Consider the following 13,764-nt stretch of genomic DNA (forward strand, 5'->3'; position numbering starts at 1 on the left):
GCCGCATGTCACTGAGTAAGCAAGAGTAGGTATCGTGTCTTTTGTATTCCTTCCAAGGTTGGATGCAAGAGGTTCTCCAAGGGGAATGGGATAAGATGTAAGGGACCCGCACGCTACTGAGGGAGTCTGGTGTGCCTTAGCTAGGTTTTTCACCGGTAGTAAGGGATTAACTTCCGGGGTTACTCCACCCAGGACTAATCCGTAAAATGAACTCAAATAATGTTTGTTTGATAAACGCTAACATAATCAATGAATCTGACTATGCATATTTATTAGACATGTAAAGAAATAGTAAGATAACAAGAATCACTTTTTGTGATAAGATATGACATGTTGATAGATACAACGTATTCAAGCAAGTAGAAGCAAGTAAAGAAAGACATGCCGGTGACGATCTTAGGTTTCCCCTAATCGTCCGGTTTAGAAACGCTTCATGATTATGTAATGCTTAGGCCTCGGTACGTAGAGCGTATTCTTGGCATTGCGGTTTAGAATCCCCTTGACCGCCTTGACACGTATAAGAAGAGAAGCCTATAACAAGTTAAGAATATTATGACGACCTTAGTATGTACGACCGTCTAAGTAAGCAAGTCCCCACACACGTATAATCAACCGGCAGGTTGTATTGTAGACACGTGGTGACCGTAGGTTTTCCCTGAGGTTACCTATAGCCTAGGATTTGGTAGAACTCACTGAGACATTATGTCTCATCCCAATCCTTATTTGTTTCAGATAAACAGGTTGGATGACAAGCTAGTAGCCGAATGGATGTTTCAGCAAGTGTTCGTTCGTACCCGCTGCAGGATGATATGGATATTCAAGGACGCATTTATTGTACTTTGGAAAAGTTGAGTTGTGATGTTACTGTACGAACGCAATTTGTTGTATAAATATTCATTCGTATGTATTTAATGTTGAAAATTTTAATGTATCCAGTACTAAAGATAACGCGCATGCTAAACTTCCTAGGTACGTTTAATATGGGTGTTACAAAACCAACTCCACAAAAAAATAAGACACATAAACCATGAAATGGACCAAAAACCCCTCTAAAAGACATCCAAACAACATAAACACCTAAATATCAGACACCACACCTTGGAGGCAACCCCACATTTAACAATAAGATGATCAACTATAACAGCCCGATTTTAGCTAAAATTATTTTAATTGTTATGTGCACGTGTTTATGTGTGTTTATTTGTTCTTATTTGCCTTTGTGTGTGATTGTGTGGGGATTAGGGGATTTTTGGACTAGAAGGGTATTTTGGTCATTTTGGAGGTTAAGTGTATTTTGGTCATTTTGGAGGTTAAGGGTATTTTGGTCATTTGGCGAGTGACGATAAATTAGTAATTTCACTAGAAAGATTATTTTAGTATTTTAGTGAGAATCGTTGTTTTTACGAAGTTATTAGTGAATTAGGTTAATATTTACGGTTAGTAATTATTCGGTCTTAACAGTTTAAGCGAGTAGTAACATTTGTGAAGTAGTTAGTATAGATGTTGAACCCATTATGACAATTTGAAACTTAGCCCAATTGGTTGGTGGTATATAAATATAACACTAAAGAGGAAATTATGTCTTTACACTCATTCACTTCACAAATATTTTGAGAGGAAGAGAGAGAAAGTGGATCTAGAATTAAAGAAAAGGAAAGAAGAGGAGGCTAGAGAGAACTTGGGGTTTGAAGAGCTAGGAGCAAAGTTGAGGCTTAAACTAGTGGAATCAAGACCTAGAGGAAAGGGTTATAGATTCCTTTCTTCTAATAAGCTCTAATTTCAATAAGTGATTATGGGTCATATGTGATTAAATGAGAATTGTGCTTTTTATGAACTGATGTGATGATTTTTGTGCTCAAGTTTATGTGATAAGTTTGGGTATGTGAAATTAGTCATAAACTTGTTGATTATGCTTAAACTTCATGGTGATTATGTGTTAAAGTGATTATGTCAAATTTTTGCTTAAAAAAGATGAAAAATGAAGTTGTTGTTGTTAATTGTTGATGAAATTATGAGATTATGCTTTGAATGATGTTGTGTTATGTTATTGATGGTAAATTATGCTTTGGGTATTACTATTTGTGAAGTTATGGTTAAGTTGTTGTTGTTTTAATGAGTTTTGAAGAAAATAGGTCATTAATGGTGAATTGTGATTCTTGATGAATTGAGGTGAAATGATGATGTTGTTGAGGTGAATTAACTTGAATAAACTTATGTTTTTGATCAAAAGTTTGTGTATGAATTCGTTTGGGATAAAACGAGATTTTTGGTGTGAGAAATTATTTTAAGTGTTTTTAGAAAATAAGTGCTTGTGAGAGATTTTGGGATGATTTAAAAATGGATTTTTTGATAGAATGTGATAGGTTTTAGTGAAAGGAACGCATAGGCAAAAACAGAATCGAAAATGGATTAACGATCGGAATTTTAGGAGCGAAACGGTAAAAAAGGGAAAAACGATATCTGCACTACAACACCAGGCGTCTGGCTGCTGGTTGCCCACACCTGGGCTCAGCCAGACATCCCCTTCATGAACAACAATTTTTCTTTGTTGTTGTTTCATGTTCGGGTGCTTGGGGGACGACATGTTTATGTCCTATGCAATCTTTTAAGCATGCTCATTTGCTGTTTTAATTAATATTCTTGCTGGAACATCAATGGGTTGAATTGAACTTGATTTTGTGAATCGAATCAAACTTTTTGAAAAATGCTTAAGAACGTATAATTTTCCAAAACTAGTTTTCTCAAGGAAAAAGGGAAATGTTAGGGTTATTTATTGTAACTATGATTTTATGAAATGGTTTTAGATGGTTTCCTTGAACTTTAACTTGGTTTACTTTGCAAAATGGTTTGCTTTTGAAAAAGGATAAAACGAGACGAACTTAGTGAAATTTTGGAATCAAATGGAGTTGGCCTATGATGCTTATATGCACATGCTACTATGATCATAGGTGAGTAGTGTATATGCTTTGTTGAGGTGTTTGAACACATATACCTTGTTTTGTCGAATTACTTAGAAAATGATGAAAGTTGAGAAAATAGACGAACTTTACCGAAATTGAGTTTATGGCTTCCAAAACTTGTAATTGGGCCGTAATCTTGTTTATATGATGGAATAATGATGAATCAAGGATGATTAGGTGATTAATAAGATGGATGTCATGATGATTGTTGTTTGTCCGTCTTTCGTGTGAAATGTGAATTTGAAACGATAATGTTTCCATAAGTTGATAATTGTTATGATGATGTTTGTTGATGATTATGTTGATGTTTGATGATGATTCTAGAAAACTGTCGTTTAGAGACCGATTTAGACACCAAAATAAATTGGTCACAGTAGAGACCGAAATAACAACGGATTATTGTAAACAATAACCAAAACTTAGTTGGTCTCTAAATCGGTCACAAAATTTATTTAGCACTGATTTAAAAACCAATTTTGTTAGCTACCCAAATATCCCCTGTCTACACTCTCTCTTAATTTCTTAATTTTTAAAATAAAAAATATTTATATTATGTAGCCACCGATTTTTTGGTCACAAAAAAGATTATAATTTTTTATTTTATAATAATAAGCATTAGCTTTGAGCGGGGTATGAAAACCAATTTCCCCCCTTTCATGTTTTCATCAAATCTAAAACCTAAAAATTTCCCTCCTACATGTTAAAAAAAAAAAAAATTCCCTCCTAAATGAATTTTTTGTACATATATTCTCATTAGAAATTAAAACATTAGTATCAAAAAAAAAAAAGAAATTAACCATTAATATTAGTACCTCTTTCACTCTTTCACCTCTTTCACTCTTTTCACGTGAACTCAAACAAAAAGAACAATAACCCTAAACACCAAAATTCCCCCTTTTCATCATGAAATTGAAACCCAAGATCAATCAAATCGAAGCCCATTAGTGAATTTCCAGTTTTTCTATTTCTTATTCTCATCGTATTGTTCTTGTTCTCACCATACTGTTCACATCCTTGTTTCATCGTACTTTGTTGTTGCTGCTGTTCCAGTTCTTTAAATCACATCAAAATCATCAGGTTTGTTCCTCTTCTTTGTTTGTTCATGTTCAAATGGGTCTTTGTTACTAATGGGTTTATTAGTATTCTGTGAATGGGTCTTTCATGTTATAGTTTCAATTATTATCCCTACTTGAACTCAAATGGGTCGATTGTGTATTCTGTGATTGGGTCTTTTTTTTTTTTGTTTTTTGTTCCTGTTTTTACTCTTGTTTATAGTTTGTGTTTCAGTTTCCTTTCAAAATCAAAACCAACAGTGGGGAAAGGAAAACAACGAGACGAAGAATCGGCGGCGGCTTTGTTATCTTATGATAACTTAAAGGTACTTATTCTAATAACTTATTGATGCTGATTTTTGACAATAGCCTATAATAACTTAAAGGTACTCATCATGTAGATAGTAGTTTTTTGTGTAAAGATACCTATATTAGAAAATATCTTATGGCTTCCTTCACCATATTTTTCTTCAAAGTCAGAGTTAATTATTTGGTAGATGATTCTTCAATATAGTTGGATTTTAATAAATATGTGTAGTTTTGATTTTTAGCCATTGCCCATTTGTCTTTTGTGAATTTTCTACTTTTCTTCATATGTTGGTTATTTACTTCATGATACATCCATTTTACTCAGGGCATAATATGGTTCCATAGATTATGATTAAAGTTGTGTGCTCTACGACACCAATTCTCTAACATTTCTCTCATTAAAATATATGTATGTTTTTCTTTATATAAACTATATATAACCACCATAACATAGGTCTATTTTGCTCATGCTTTAATAATCTTATAATTGAAGTCTTTTAGACTAATCTGGAAGTTGGCAATTATTGATTTTGTAATGGTTTGTTGAGCATATATGAAATATTTAATATTTTTCTTACTGATATCATGATGTTTTAGTTGGAGCTTCTCACATCATGTAATTTTTATGGAAATTACAATTAGATATGTTAGCCAACTTTACTTCCATATAAGAGGCAACTAGATATCGCAAGAGTAAAATAATTATAGGACCAAAACATTCATGTAATTTTTGCTTTATATTATGGGTTTAATTGCAACTTATTGCTACTAGTTTACTAATTCATGCTCAACTTTACTCACAACATGTAATTTTTGTGTTCAGGAACAATTAAGGGAAAGGAAACTCTATTTGTTAAAGGTGAGTTTCTTGTTCTTCAAATTTTATATGGTTCTGATTTTAACTTATGAGATGCTAAGTTATTTTGGTTTATATTCATGCTCGACTTTGGCTTATGGACTTTTTTGTTGTTAGATGTGATGTTTGCATCTTCTGTTTTGTCGTGGTTGTTTTTCAATCGCGTGCTTTTGATTTGGAATGTTAGTATGATAGTTGAATTCTGCCCATCATTTTGATTGAAATAAATAATTTGGGATTGGTTGATTTAGGCTTGTTAGTTTGGCGAATACTACTCATTGTTCTGATTTTCTCCCTCTGAAATTTGGGGACAATGTTGTTAAATAGTATTTGTAATAACAATATAGCTCTATAGCATAGCGGAATTTGAAAAAATCGCTATTTTTATGCGAGCCGCTGTTGTCAACGCTGAAGTAAGCATAAGTCATATTCAGAGTTGCTGCCAGAACAAAAAAAAACATGATACAATCAGTATATATAAAAATAATACTATGACATGCATAATTTTCTAAACCTGTAACAAAAATGAAGAAAAAAGGGAGGAATAAGCATAAAAAAATAGCAGTGAGAAAGAAAAAAAAAAGAGAATTAATGAAACAGTGTGCAGTAACGTTGTACCATCGTTTCGGTGGCACCATCGCCACTGACATCAATCCTTATACTCACATCAAGTCATATGCAGTTGGCTGATCCATTCCATCCCTATTTGATGTAGTAAATATGTTATTTACAATGATTTTAGAAGACACAAACATAAACAATAGACTGTGAATATCCTTTTCTTGTAGTGAGCAGGATGGTAGAATGTGGTTGTTAATTTGAATTTTATATTGTATTCATTGCAGATGGTAGACAAAAGAAAATCTTCTAAGAGTCCTAAGTCCAAAAAACCTCAGAAACGTCCAGCTCACATAACTCCTACTTCTGAACAATCTCAAGTTCCCCTTCCTTCTACAACATCTCATGTCCCAGGTCCTTCTACAACACTGTATGTCGCACATACTTCAATGACACCTAATGTCTTACCTACTTCAAGAACACCTCTTGTCCCACCTACTTCAAAGACTCCATATGGCGCACCTACAGCTAGGACAAGTCTTGCTGCAACTACAACTAGAACAAGCCATGTTGCAGCTACATCTAGGACAACTCATGTCTCACCTACACCTAAGATAAATCATGTATCACCTACACCTAGGCCTATCCATTCCACCCGATGATAGATGGGAAAGAAAGAACTTTGAAATGAGAGGTGCAGCTGTTATGAAAAATAATTTAAACAAGGCTCGCACCAGAATGGATAGGCCGAGTTGGATTAATGAGGACATTTGGGCTAGCTTGTGTAATCATTGGGCAAGTCAACCATATAAAAAGAAGAGGATACAAGCCAAAACTAATCGAGCATCTGATTGTGGAGGGTTGGGAGGGTCCCTTCACACTTGCGGCTCTATCACCGCTTCTCAACATAAGGATAATATGGTAGTAACCTTTCTTTTACTTTATTCCAACATGATTATTATACTGAAACACTTCAATAGTTGCATTATTTTTTGCATAGTATTTAAATAAATACTGATTGTCCAGGAGATTGTTTCAAAAAGGACATTATTATTTGTTGCATTATGGTCTTTTTTTCATGGAGTAGCTGATGTCCATTATTGTTGTGTATGACTGTTATGTTGTGAGGGGTCTGTGTATGACTGTTATGTTGTGTGGAGTTGGTGTATGACTGTCATGTTGTGAGGGGTATGTTGCTGGTTCTAATGTCCTTTGCTATTGTATTTGATTGTTATGGTGTGAGGGGGTCTGTTGTTGGTTTTAATGTCCTTTTTTAATGCAGTAATTGATGTCCTTTGTTGTTGTGTTTGACAATTATTGTCTTTTTTCACTGAGTAGATGACTTCCTTTTAGAATAGTGCTAATGCTTTTAATGTCTATTTTCTTTTTCTTAGACAAAAAGTGCCGGCATCCCACCTTCTAATGTGGAATTGTTTCGACGCACACACTAGCATAAAAAAGATAAGACGTGGGTTGATAAAAGATCTGAACATGTCGATCTCAACTTTAGTGTATGTAGTGCTAATTATGTTGGTTTTATTATGTTTCTAGGTAGTTTGATAGATCAATTATTCTTATCTTTTGGTTAACGTAGAGAATTTACACGCAAGTGGGATGCTTTGACACAAGAAGCATCTTCGCAAGGAATGCCTCCACCAAATCAGCTAGAGGTGTGGTATGATGTTACAGGAGTAAAGAAAGGACAAATATACGGTCTAGGAATGGAATCTTTTGTACATGCAGGTCGTGCACATTATCATGGCTCAGGTTCTTCTTCAACTGAGTGGGGTGGAAAGGCATGAGCTTGAAGAAATGAGAAATGAAAGAGACCAACTTCGGAAAGAATTGGCAAAAACAAATAAGGTCGTTGAACACCAATTTCAATTGATAAAACAAATGATGGAAACCATGAACTTCCAACCCACCCACCATTCTATAGACCAAGCCAATGAGGACGACCAAGCTAATGAAAATAAGGTTGAGGAATGATGATGACTAGGTTGATGACGAGTTAGAGTTGGAAGCACAAAATGTTCCTGAATTGATAATTTGATGTGTTTTTTTAATTCCCAAATCTTTTTGGATTAGTATTTTGGTAAGCCTACCACTTGCAACTTTCTTTTTGTTAGTATTATGTATTTTGTTAATACTATCAAGTGCAAAGGCTTTTGTGAATAGACAAATCTCCTCTAATCATTAGTATTATATTTTGACTAGTTTGTGTATGTAGCATTGAATGGTTAATGTTATATCTTTCATCATGTTACATTGAATCATTTTGATCTTTTGTATGGAATTTGATAAAAATATGAGTTAAAAAATTACAATATTAAAAAAAAAAAATATTGTAATTCTTTCAGTCACAAAACAGTGACCAGTATAGTATTTAATAAACAATTTAGAAAAAAACCAAGATAGAGACCGAAATAGCGACCATGAATAATAATACAATAAAATAATTTCAGTCACAAATTCGGTGGCTAATTAAGTGTCAAACCCAATCACAAAATAAGTCACTAAATTAGCTGATTTCAGCCAAGAAAAGAGTGTCTAAATCGGTGTCTAGATTCTGTCTCTGGATCAGTCTCCAAGAACGTCTCTATATCAGTCTCTAATTCCACTCAAAATTCAGTGGCAAAATCAGTCTCTATGTGTAGTCACAAAAGCAGTTGCAAAATATTAGTCGCTAGACCGGTCACAAAGGATCAGCGACCAGCGTTTTAGCCACTCTTATTTTTGGTCGCTATTTCAGTCACTAAGTCAATCAGTGACCGAATTTGCTGATGTAGCGACTGAATATTCGGTCTCTAAAAGGCTGATTTCTTGTAGTGATTATGATGATTATTATGTTGATGTTGATGATGATTATATGATGATGACTCTATAAATGTTCATGACTTATTGATTGTGTGGATATAAATGTTTGATAATGCAATCGTGGGGTTTGGTGGGAGTATTGCATAATGGAGGGGTCATATAATATAATGATGTGGTTGTCGAATTTTCTGGTCTTTACTTGTATGTCCATGCATTCATAGTTATGTTAAGTCTTTGTTAAAAACGCATAACCGGAGGGAATTATGTTAAAACATAGCCGGAGGGAGCTATGTTAGTACGTAATTGGAGGAGATTTACATACTGGAATTTTGGTAAGATTACCTCTGAATCCAAAACTTGGTACCATATACATCTAGAAGTGTCCAGAACATTGCATGCACTTGATGATTGGTGACTTATGTCATATTTGACTATGTGCTTGGTGATTATGTACAATTGGTGAAACTTGGTGAATTATATGAAATTGTGCTTTGTGATTAATGTGAATTCATGTGGAGATGTGTACATGATGATGTTGTTATTTTTTGTGATGCTTGTATACTTGGTGATGATTATCTTGCCTATACCTTTGAAATGATAAATTGTATTGTTGAGTTGATTAGGCAAGAGTTGACGTGATGAATATGATTAATGTGAATTAGATGGATTAATTATATGCAACATGTGAAATGTTTTATATAAAATGAGTAAAGTTGAATGTATGATTATACTTTCTAAATGATGAATATGATGATTAAACTAAATAGAGAATGAGATGAGAAATTCTTGTATTGAATGATGGTATTCGGGTAATGAGCTTTTGTTGATGACCTTAATTAGAGATTGAATAAGTTTGATATGCTATGATATGAGGAAATGATAATATTCATGTGATGTTAGTATCCTAGGAATGATGAGTATATATATATGCTATGCATGAAATCCTTAAATGCATGTTTGATTATGCTGTTATTTGTGGAAATCTAACACCAGTGGTCATTTGGTTTACCGTCTGCCTTATTCTTACGAATGGGTAGACGGTCTGCATGAATAGTTTGATTTGCTTTGGTGAGTTGCTTGAGGATAGCATGAATGCTACCTCATCTAGTGTTTTTGGTGTCATAGTCTTTCGAGCTCTGATTAGGTGTCAGTTGTCGTCGGAGTCTTTTTATTATGATTGTTGAGGATATTTGAGACTATGTATTGATGATGATATATGCAGTATGATGACATGGTTACTTGAAGATTTTATTTTATTATTGATGAATTGTTGAGATGATTTTTCCGTTGCCATGTTTTGAAAAATGTAGTATGCATGTTTAAGATTTATTGAAGAAGTAACATCTAAACTATTTATATTATTATATCATTTGCGTGTGTTATCGCTTTTAGAGTTTAGGGTGTTACATAAACCACATACACCCTCTGGTCACTAATATAAGCAAAAGTTTGATTTTTAGATTCATTCATTAAATGACGTATGCAGTCTTTATTATAGACTACATACGTCATTTAATGAATGAATCTAAAAATCAAACTTTTGCTTATATTAGTGACCAGAGGGTGTAATTATTAGTATTTATTCAAGAAAACTATGGTGCAACAAAATTAAAAAAACTTGAATGTACCCCTATTAATTCCAATACATTAAATGCACCCATACAACTAACACAAACTACTAACATTGATTAAATTTGGTGGGTTTTGATATCATTAATATTGACATGGGTTGGATGCATTTTTTGCACTTTGAAAATTTAGTTAAGTCTAAAAAAGGTGTGAAAGTCATATTTAATTTGGCAAGCCATAATTCGGTGCATTTAGAGTTTGAGGAACAACATTATATTTAGGGGAGAGTTTGTTAATATTTATATATTAGTAGAGAAAATTAAGTTCATTTTGTGGTTTTGGTTTTCCGAAAAAGGAGACAGAAATTCTAGCTTTGTATTTCCTAATTGGTGTAATAAAGCTTTGACATGTCTACAAGGCATATACAAATTGTATCTTTTTGAATTGTAAGGGTATGAGTCACACTCATATTCCATATAATTTCGATGTTTTCTTATACAAAATAATAAAATTGGAAAACTAATATATAGTAAAGATGGGAAGAAAGAATCGCCAAAATTTCGCCACAAATTTCAACCCCTATTTTCAAATGTCTCCCATAATTTTTCACGTCATTGTAGGCAATATGTATGGTGAAAATAAATTTTTAGGGTCTCAAAAAACAAATCTTCATGATTACAAATAGTGAAGCTAATCTCTATGATGTCAATGTTAGAAGTAGAAACCAAAATCTTATGCACATATAAAAAAATTTAAAATATTTTAGACTTGGACTATCAATCTTAACCCCGTCTCTTATGAAATCACATTGCTAGAGGGTGATGTTTTCAAAAGACAAATAATGAGAGAGAATCCCTTAAGTGTTTGTTCCAACACACACGTTGGGTAAGAGTTTATAAAGCCTAATGGGTATTAAGGGAAATTGTAGTTGTAAAATGATAGTTCTTTAATTTCAAAACCCTAAAACTATTGACAACATATAATTGCAAATCAACGATTTTTCGGGTATCATAAAATGAATTTAATTTTTCTGGTAATTATTGGATTCAAGTTCCATTACAACATTTAATTTTTCTTTAGTACTTCATCCGTTTCAAAATGAGTGTCGTTTTAGGTGTTTACACACATATTAAGAAATGCAATTATTAAAAGAAAGAGAATGGTTATTTTACCAAATTATCCTTATTAACTATTGGTTAGTTTTAAAAGTAATACTTTGGAAGTAGTGTACTGAGTATTAATTGAAGGGTACAATTGAAAAGAAAAAGTTATTATTGCATTGGAAACTGAAAGTGACATTCATTTTGAAACAATTTTTTTTGGCTAAAGCGACACTCATTTTAAAACGGAGGGAGTAGTTTCTTAATACACCCAACGACATCCCTTGTTGTATAAATCTAAGATAAATATTGACTTAATCAACATGGTTGCTTCATCAATTGGATCCAAATTCGCATCCACTTTAAAACCTATTTGTGAAGCATAAATTCAAGGAATCCATATCATATCTCTAAAGAATGTAGAAATGAATTTCATCTATTTTGTTAGAAAAATGAATTCAAAAACATGGAATGAGATTCTCTGTGCTCCTTTTTGAACAACTCTCAAACACAATCAGAACCATATGATTAATCTAACTAATGTATAAACATTGTCTGTTTGTAGATTAATCTAAGGGCTTGTATAGGAAAGGATGGATGGACTAGACATGCTCCAATCCATAAAAAAACATTAAAAAAAAAAAAAAAATTACATGAATCCTATAATTAAAACATTATTTCATCTATATAAGTTCTCCCATTCTATCATTTTCTTGTTTTTCTTATTTTAATTTTTCACTAAATGCACTTGGGTTAAAGTTGTGTCCCACTGAAAGATTTACTTATACTGACCATATATTCATTGAAAGATGGTACCTTATGTGCAACTTGTAATTGTATTGTTTGATTTTTTATAAACTAGTCCTGCTCCACACTAATATATATTATTAAGCATGACTTTTGTGCTATAGGTAAATATAATCAGGGGTTTGTATGGTTAATAAAGCAAACAAAATTGGATCAAATATGGTTTGGCTAAGCTCCTCAAACCTGTTTCAATAAGGAAACATTTATTTTTGCAAAACCATTTCGATCCGATTTGGAACTGATATATTTTCTTGAACCAATTCTGAAACAGGTTTTTTTATTTAATTGGTTTCTTTCATTCAAACTAGTTTTTCTCAAATTGTTTTTCGAAGCTGTTTTTCAGTGATTTGTTTCTAAAAAATATTGTAAATTTGACATTCTTCATGTTTTAGAAACTCTACATATGCTGGAACTACTATGGAGTTCTTTACCACTATAGGGTTGTCATTGAAGATTTCATCTCTCTTCAATTGTTCAATGAGCAACATACATTAACTATTAATCAATTTGGTGAAATATTTGAATTACACAATCAATTTGGTGAAGTGGTTGTTTGAATTACACAATGAGGGGGAGCGAAACCTTCCAAGACGTAGAGGGATTGCGGGTGAATTTTATGCACCTTTCTTTTCTAACCATCTTGCCATATCCAAGGATTATGATTCTGCACAATCTAAAGCTTCTTTCATAGAAAGTCCATGCTTAGTATGCGCCGAGGGTAATGGAAAATACAAATCTTTTTTAGAGGTGAGTGGCGGAGTCAGAATTATTATAAAGCCTGGGCAAAAAGAAATTGCAACACATTTACAGTGGTTTATATAATAAATTGCAAGCAAATAATCAAAAAATCTAAAGAAATTGTCCAATTTATAGGGGTTTATATAAGAAATTCATAGAGATTTACATAAGAAATTGCAAAAAATTTGGCCCGGAGCCCGGACGAGTGCCCGGGGTCGTCGGGCCTTAGAACCACCCATAGGTGACAATGGAGAAAGTGGGACATGGGAAACAATCTTTTTTAGAGGTGACAATGGAGCAGAGGGACAACATGAGTTCATCTTCTTTTGGTCTGCTATAAATAACCAATCATATTGGAAGCACCATGTGAGACGAGTTAATCAAGAAGAGGTTGAAGAGCTCCAAGCCCCACCACCATGACCAAGAGCATACATGGAAGGTTGATCTTCCACCTTTCGTGCTAATGATTATGAAAGAATAGAAGCAGAAATAATGCCTCAAGGAGGAAGAATTGATGAAGTGTAAGATGTTGTTGTGATGGCCTTCAAGAACTACCACATCAGTCAAGGCCATGTTTCTCAAAAGTTAACATATTCTCAAAAGCACATGTTCTCATTTTATCAAAAGCTATGCTCTTTTTCTTGTCACCGATTTTGATTCCCTAGAACCTGACTTGTAACATTGTTGAAGCTACTTCCTTCTTGTGAAGCATGTGTGATGAGATTAAAGAACTTAATTTTTTTTTGTCCTTATAAATAAAAAAAATAAACATGTGGAGTCAAGTTTGAATTCTTTATAAACAACCACCAATATCATATCATTAAAGTAAAAACTATTTAAATCGACTATAGATTTATTTAAATCCTCCATGGCTATTTGTCCCCACAAAAAGTAAGTTAGTTTATCCACTTTAATTCACTCTTTTAAAGATATCTAACAAATATATCACAAAATTTCAAGAAGGATTTGATATAGTTAAGACATGTGTAGATACTAAC

At 33.0% G+C, this 13,764-nt stretch overlaps 1 pseudogene across 1 annotated transcript; it reads left to right on the plus strand.

The window, feature by feature from the left end:
- The first annotated feature begins 6,001 nt into the window (after positions 1-6,001).
- LOC146949289 (uncharacterized) lies at positions 6,002-8,031 on the plus strand (annotated as a pseudogene). Its single transcript, XR_015028068.1, has 3 exons — positions 6,002-6,656; positions 7,130-7,255; positions 7,346-8,031. The product of XR_015028068.1 is annotated as an uncharacterized LOC146949289 (transcript).
- Positions 8,032-13,764: the final 5,733 nt, after the last annotated feature.

This window comes from Medicago sativa, chromosome 2 (genome assembly GCF_051527215.1).
Source record: "Medicago sativa cultivar Bolivia chromosome 2, Bolivia_mono, whole genome shotgun sequence".
In the NCBI taxonomy this organism is placed as follows: Eukaryota; Viridiplantae; Streptophyta; class Magnoliopsida; order Fabales; family Fabaceae; genus Medicago; species Medicago sativa.